The following is an 8,303-nucleotide window of genomic DNA, read 5'->3' on the forward strand; positions in this document are numbered from 1 at the left end:
TTCTTACATTTTTAGAGCTTGGTTTGATGCTATAGTAATAAAAGCAAAATCTAATTTGTGTTCATCAGGTAGACATTTTTTTGCAGGTATAGCTAAATACCCCAACCATTTAATATTTACTAATATTTAAGTACTGTACTGCTAAACAAATGTTTCCTGCTTCAACCCTGTTGCACAAAATCCCAACACCTCCCAAACTGAAATGTCTTTGAGTCTTTGTCATTTTTGTTCATCGGGTAGAACATCTGGATATTCTAGATTTTCATCATCACTGGCACCACTTTCAGCTCTATTGGCTTAGGGGCTTAGCGGAATCATAAAATACAACACTGATCAACATATACCGCACTGGGATAAGACACGCTGTTCTAATAACTGCACTGGGATAAGACACACTGGGGAGTTGACCATTTTACAGCGCTTGGGATTGCAATCTAAGACAATGCTGTAAAATACTCTTATAAAATCCAGGCAGTGTATAGGCTGATCAAATTAACCTTGGTGTTACCAGTTTGTTTCTGTGTAAATCCCTGACACTCTCTAACAAATAAATAAATCAACAACACATTGAAGAAAGGTTACTGATGTTGTTTGCTATTCCTTAGCTGAATGTCAGTTATTAATATAATGAAGCTTTTTTATTTTTATATTTTTTGCATGATGTAATGCACACATGGGGTACAATACATGGTCCAACATGATACTCTCTGGTTCCTTTGTATGAAGACATGTGCTTGTACTGCCCTGGATTTCTACCAATTTGTGCTAACAAGTTTTTCATGTCAAAAGCCTTTTGAAAGTCAAGATAACTGATGTCATATATACTTACATACCCCCCTCTTTCCTGTCAGTCCCTCCTAACAACCTAAACCCACTATTTGTGAATTTTTCTGTGTGGTTAGGGGTGGCTAAGTTCAGCTGCTAATGTGGCTTCTAGTTCTTGTACTTTATTTATAATATTTCTAGCTTTTAAACATAGCAATGTGATGTTTTTACTAGTTTCCACAGTGGTATAACTAAATTAGTTTTGCCTTGTTTCAATTTTACTCTGTAAATATTACATACTTTACATTTCAAAACTTGTTTTGTTTTATTTTTTGTAATGCAAGTGCAGATAATTATGCCCCCTATTTTATATTTTCAGATCACTGTAAGATCAACGCTACAAAATGCACGCTTCAATAATGTATATTAGATACTATCCTATTTATGAGGAACTAAAAACAGTGCTGGTTGCAATTTTACTTTTATTATTTTAATATTAAGCACCTATACCATAACACTGTTTACCTAGAGTTGAAACAGCTTGAAATGTAACCCTGGATGCTTAAGATAAGATTTTTTTTGTTCACATATTATGAAAGCATTTTCTTTGTTGAAGTCTTCTCTCTTTTGCAAGCTGAATGGATCCCCTTTCATTGACCTGATGCCCTTTCATCTTCAGTTTCTTCTCCGGGCTCCTGGGCTTGACCGTGCAGATGCATGCAGACACCCCTGGAATGCATTTAGGCAGGTCCACTCCCCTTGTCCATTTCTTCGTCTCTAAATCGTAGACCTGCACCATTTTGGAGAAAACAGTGTTCTCCAAGCTGTAGCCACCCAGGATGTAAATCTTACCACCCAAAACAGCAACCCCGGACTCACTGGTGGCCTGGAACAGGGGAGCCACTCGTGTCCACTGGTTACACTGGGGGCTGAAGCACTCCACACTCAAGATGTCAAAGCGCTCCATGGTCTCCACATGGTCATCACTGCCTCCAATCACATAGATGTGTTCCTGCAGAGTGGACATGCTGTGCCAGCCCCGACCCTTGATCATGGGGTGTTTCTCCTCCCAGACATCTGTGCGGTAATTGTAACAAAGCATGTTCCGTCTGTAAGGGCCAATCTGGTAGTCGTGGCCCCCAGAGATGTAGATAAACTCTTTAGAGGTTGTGCCAGCATGACCGTAGGTAAATCTGTGATTCAGGGGAAAAACAGAGCGTCTTACTGTAAGAGTTTTTCAACTGTAAATGTTAACAGCAAGCAGCAATGATTGTGTTAATTTAGTGTGAAAGTTATAAGTTATCAGCAGGTTTATGGTGTTATTTAAACACTACCGTGGGAATCCTGCCACGTAGGACCAGGTGTCTGTTTGCGGGCTGTAGACCTCCACAGAGGACAGCGCTCCATTGTCATTCTGTCCACCCACAGCAATCAGCAGGTCTGCAATCGTGCCAAGGTAGAAATCCACACGCCGCTGGTTCATAGGAGTGCCCTGGGAAAACACAGAGGACTTCAGCAAACAACATCTGTTGTAGTTACACTGTGCCAATAGAGTTGAGAACCAATACCACACAAAAGCAGTTAAAAATGACAGACAGCTGTAGAACATCCAAGAAATAAGTGTACAACTGGGTTTTCATTCATATGCATGCATTTGGCCACAGCTCCTACAGTAAATGGCTTCTCCCTAATCCTCTATATAACAGAGGCAGGCATAGGTACATGCATAAGTCTGCATGTACACATCACATTTAGGATACCTACGAGTTTTTCATTCATCTATAAAGCCGCCTGTCCAATCGCTAAGGACCTTCTTTAGAACAAGTTATTGAGTGTATCATAACTTGCAGGTGTACTGTATTTAGACCTGCCACAATTTAGATGAACTCAATTTACACCACTCTCTCAAAGTGTGTGAAACACAGGAAGCAGATAATACTTGTAAGGGGAGTCACTTCTATTGAGGGGGGCTGCAGGGATTGGTACAAGGTACCCGACATGTATGCAGCTGCCCATGAAATCCAAGGATTTAGACCACACGTAGAAACTTGGAAAATTTATTCTAATGTTATTAAATGTATATGATTAAATGCCAGTCATAAAAAATGCAAGATTCAAATATCAAATGATATAGAACTAGAACAGGCCCACTACGAGAAAGACCTTAGTGTAACATTATGTACAGAATAGTATACAATAAAAAAAATGTTTATATGTTTACAATTTAATAAGCAGCTCTCCAGATTTGAAAAAAATGTGACAAACCGTTGGACATATGTACTGACAGATAGACACCCCCCGTATATATACACAAAAAGTGTGACACATACAGCTGCCTCCAATATATCCCCATCATTGGGGTTTCATCCCCTGCAGGGGATAATAAACTATTTGCACTAAACCTGGTGAGTTTGTGCTTTTCTAGAGAACTAAGTTACCTTTATCCACTCGTTGCACCTTGGATCGTAGCGGTAGAGCACATTAGAGGCAGTGTCCCCTCCATTGTCCCGGGATGAGTTTCCCCCTGCCACGAAGATGAACCCTCCCATCACAGTGATGCAGTGGTGGCTCCGGCGGGCTCTCGGGATCTCAGTCTCAGACACCCAGCGGCCTTCAGCAGGGTCCAGGAAGCAGACATCATCGCTCAGCTCCTCCCCACGTTCTGACACTTCCCCGCCAACGAACAGCAGCTGATCGGCATCAGCACGCAGTGCTGAGCGCTTGTTCTGCAGAACTGGCTGTGCCATGAGCTGGCTGTGGTAACCCAGGGCCTCCTCAATCACAGCCTCACAGCTGGCCTCCTTTGGGAGCAGGGAGCACACTGCTGGCTTGACCCTGTGCTGGAGGTCACTCATGGGGATGAGTGGGAAGTGGATGTTGGCCAGGACTAGGCGGGCATCTGATTCCCTCTCAGGGTTTTGGGTGAGCCACTGCAGAGCGGCCTGCAGCAGGCTGTGTTCACAGTCATGCTGCACATGGTTGCTGGCCAGGTAAGAGCAGAGTTTCTGCATCCTGAGATTTTGCAGAAAGTCTGGGGTGAAGGACAGGGTGCCAAAGTTACAGAGAATGAAGCTGTCGATGTACGAATCAAGCCGGCCCAGGCTGTAGATGAAAGCCAGCTCCTGCAGGTACAGGTAGTTCTCCTCGCTCACCTCGTTCTCCAGGTACTCACAGCAGAAGTCCACCACTTGCCACACCTGCAACAGATGGGCTTTTCTCCAGCACATAGTCAATGTTGCCCCCATCCAGCGGGAGCTCGCTGCTGTACAGAAAGTCGATGACTGCCTTCAGGCCAATGTAAGAGGCCCCCACCAGCTTGACCTCCAGTTGGCGGGCCTCTCGCATGCCGATGGTAAACATGGAATTGAAGTAGTTACTGTAGACAGCGAGAAGATTGCGGTGGGCCTATACACGCTGCTCATCCGCCACCAGGACAATGTCACAGAACAGCCCCGTCTGACGCTGCTCGTTCAGCCCTTGTAGCACCGTGCCTGGGTGTTCGGCCAATCTGTACACCTGCAATAGAATGACTCATTTATTTATCAATGCATTTAGATAATAATGATAACATATGTATGAATCAGAAGTTTTAGCAGTGGACCAATGTTTTATTTACTTTCATGAAAATATTTACATAAAATCTCCCCTACAGTTAATGGGACCCCACAGTCTGATGTCACTGAGGCAGCATAATTGGAAATTATATTATAATTCAGGTTCCTGCACAGAATTTCCATAATAACCCGATTAAAAATAAAGAGATATTCAGTCTGCACAGCTAGCTCGGAAGAACTTGAACACCAAGATAGGTTGAGGGGAATTAATCTATTTAACCGAGAACAAATTTGATTGAAGTTTTTAAAATGCTAAAGAAGTTGACAAAGTTAACCAATATTTTAACTGAAACCGGACTAAAGAACACAGTTGGAAATTGAGGGTAGTGATTCTTTTTTACACAGAGCGGTGAAGGAATGGGATGGGTTCCAAGCCATATTGCTGCTCCTGAATCATTGGGCTCAATCAGCTACAGTACTCCCTTGTTATCCTGCCAGCCACGGGTTAGGTACCACATTGGTGCTATGGTGCAAGTGGCAGTATAACAAGGGTCATTACAAATCTATTAACCTACAAAAACTGCAAGTTGGCAATCAAAACAATGAAAATAGTGTGTTCTGTATGGTAAACAAAATGGAAGATAAGTGAACAACATGGTCTAAGATTAAGCCGTTACGTTCGGCATTGTATTGGTCCTGTCTTGCTGGTGGAAAAAAAAGAGACTGCAATGCATTTGTATACATTTGCTTGGCTTGCTGCATTGGCAGATGGTTGACAGCAAGGATGGTGGTATTACGGGGGAATATTGGTGCACACTGGTTCAGAAGCAATACATGGCAGAATGCAAGGGTGGTATTATTACGTGATATAATGAACTGTACTTGAAACTGGATAGTAAATATTCTTATATTGTTAGATTCAGTGTATGTACAGTACATCCAAAAACACACAATTCTGATTGGCAGAACAAGATTCTATGCAATGCTGTTACTAGACTTCAGAACACAGGTTGGATCTCTTCAGCTTCATCACTAATCATATGCTTTCTTCTGGAATAGGCCATTTTCTAATTGCAGTAAGATTTTTCGGGGTGTGCTATGAAATGACTTAACAACGAGCCTAGTGGCACTTTGCTATGTCTTATTATTTAAATATTTCATTTTTGCGAAGGCACATTTCCAATAAGCTTTCTGAAAACTGTTTCATGACTTTTAGAAAACAGAAAGTACTGATTAGAGGAGAAACCTCAAAATGGAGTGAGGTAACCAGTGGTGTACCACAGGGATCAATATTAGGTACTCTGCTATTCCTAATCTACATTAATGATTTAGATTCTGGTATAGTAAGCAAACTTGTTTAATTTGCAGACGACACAAAAATAGGAGGAGTGGCAAACACTGTTGAAGCAGCAAAGGTCATTCAAAATGATCTAGACAGCATTCAGAATTGGGCAAACACATGGCAAATGAAATTTATAATTAAAGTTCGGGAGGAGGGTCAGACACCAATCTCTGCATCACCAAACTGAATCATTCAATTTACACATTAGCTAATTAAGATTGTTAGCACTGTAAATACCCTCTTCACTTACCTCTCAGTTGTGTTTCGATTTCATCGTAACCCACCACCTCCCCATCTCCAGCTTTCTTGAAAACAATTTCTAGGTTTTATCAATGGTGGTCTCAGCCTCGTCCAGTAGGCCAGGTAGTGAGCCCTCAAACCAAGGTAGGTTTGATGCCAAATTAATGTGTATATACAACATACATCTCTGTAAAATCGCATACTCCGCATTCCCTACAATAAATATTTGTACTAAAACATTTTGTGATTGGTGTTTGTCCCGAAATACTGAAATTACATTTAATAGAGAAGTGTAAGGTACTGCACGCAGGCAATAAAAATGTGCATTATAAATATCATATGGGAGATACTGAAATTAAAGAAAGAATCTATGAAAAAGACCTAGGAGTTTATGTTGACTCAGAAATGTCTTCATCTAAATAATGTGGGGAAGTTATAAAAAAAGGCCAACAAGATGCTCGGATATATTGTAAGAAGTATTGAATTTAAATCAAGGGAAGTAATGTTAAAACTTTACAATGCATTAGTAAGACCTTGTCTAGAATATTGTGTTCAGTTCTGGTCACCTCGTTACAAAAAGGATATTGCTGCTCTAGAAAGAGTGCAAAGAAGAGCGACCAGAATTATCCCGGGTTTAAAAGGCACGTCATATGCAGACAGGCTAAATTAATTTAATCTATTCAGTCTTGAACAAAGAAGACTACGCAGTGATCTGATTCAAGCATTCAAAATTCTAAAAGGTATTGACAATGTCGACCCAAGGGACTTTTTTGACCTGAAAAAAGAAACAAGGACCAGGGGTCACAAATGGAGATTAGATAAAGGGGCATTCAAAACAGAAAATAGGAGGCACTTTTTTACACAGAGAATTGTGAGGGTCTGGAACCAACTCCCCAGTAATGTTGTTGAACCTGACACCCTGGGATCCTTCAAGAAGCTGCTTGATGAGATTCTGGGATCAATAAGCTACTAACAACCAAACGAGCAAGATGGGCCGAATGGCCTCCTCTCGTTTGTAAACTTTCTTATGTTCTTATGTTCTTACATGTAATTGTAATGTATACATATGTATCATGGATGTAACTGGCACCATTGTGTGAATGCTGTTAAGCGTTTCTGAGCCCTGGTTTCTGGGTCTGTATACTTGTGTTAATGATCCTGTCACTTTGGTATAATAGTGAAGATGCTGAACTGCAGAGTTTTTGGTTGCAGGTTTCTCTGCCCGGCCCGTATTCTTTCACGCTGCAATACACTAAACCCGTGCCCTGGGGTGCGTTGCTTACTGGCTTTAGGAGGATCACTCATATCTATGGACATATTTTCTTGCTCCTGTATTAAAAATGAAACCCACCTTGGATGACTCTGTGCGGACGAGAAACTCTGGTTTGTTTGGCCCCCTCCATTGCAGTCAGCCAAAAGACACCTGGCAGGTACAAAAAATAGTACTTACATCAAATTGTAAAATAATAAGTATAGTATATAAAAAACAAGGTAATCCCCCACCCCAACACTATAACATTATTAGTGTGTATATATATATATATATATATATATATACATACATATATATATATATATATATATATATATATATATATATATATATATATATATATATATGTGTAATTGAGTTGTCTAGTCACACAATAATATCATCAATCAATCCAGCCTTGGTCTCTATTCGCTCATTGTTTAATACCAATCAGACGTTCAGCTCTTTCATGAGGGCGGGCTTGATGTCCTATCCTGAAGCTCTGTGTGCTACCACAAGGTGGCGAAAGCATAGGTACGAGAGTCTCAGGTGTTTGCTTACACTGATATTTTTCTATTTAAGATTTTTTTTTTCATTTTCATTTTCATTATTGAAAATGAGATCTTACCTTTCTTTCGCGAGGAGTGTATGTTTTAATTCCGGATAGGTGTTTTCTGCCCACCTGTCTTTCTTTTGATTATTTGCATGTAGGGGATTTTAATATGTTTTATTTTTAAATTTGTGAAAACAATAATAATCAAATGAAAGCCATATGTTTGTTTAGATATATGTGTTAATGACACGTGTTATTCTGTAGCAAAACAGGCTTTACTTTACTGTATTGCATTGTATTACCATATCCCTAGCATGTAACCCAAACATGACCTAATCGATATTAACAGTTATTACAGGAAACACAGAGGAAACTGCTTAAAAACCGCCCGTGACCAGATTTTTACCAAAACAGACATATTTTTTGTGGGAGATAATAATGATAATGAAATACAGTGTTTAAAGTAATTATTTATTACTGCAACGTTTAATTGTATTTCTCTCTCCAGTAGGGGGCAACAAATACAACAAATTTGCACAACGGGTGGATTTAATTTGTCTTTATCCCTATCATGACCATTAGGAGGTGAGTCTGAGC

The 8,303-nt window shown here is 40.4% G+C and overlaps 1 pseudogene; it reads right to left on the minus strand.

Annotated features, from left to right (window-relative positions):
* Window positions 1-1,299: 1,299 nt before the first annotated feature.
* Window positions 1,300-5,005, minus strand: LOC117424471 (kelch-like protein 36; annotated as a pseudogene).
* Window positions 5,006-8,303: the final 3,298 nt, after the last annotated feature.

This window comes from Acipenser ruthenus, chromosome 19 (assembly GCF_902713425.1).
Source record: "Acipenser ruthenus chromosome 19, fAciRut3.2 maternal haplotype, whole genome shotgun sequence".
NCBI classification, from domain to species: Eukaryota; Metazoa; Chordata; class Actinopteri; order Acipenseriformes; family Acipenseridae; genus Acipenser; species Acipenser ruthenus.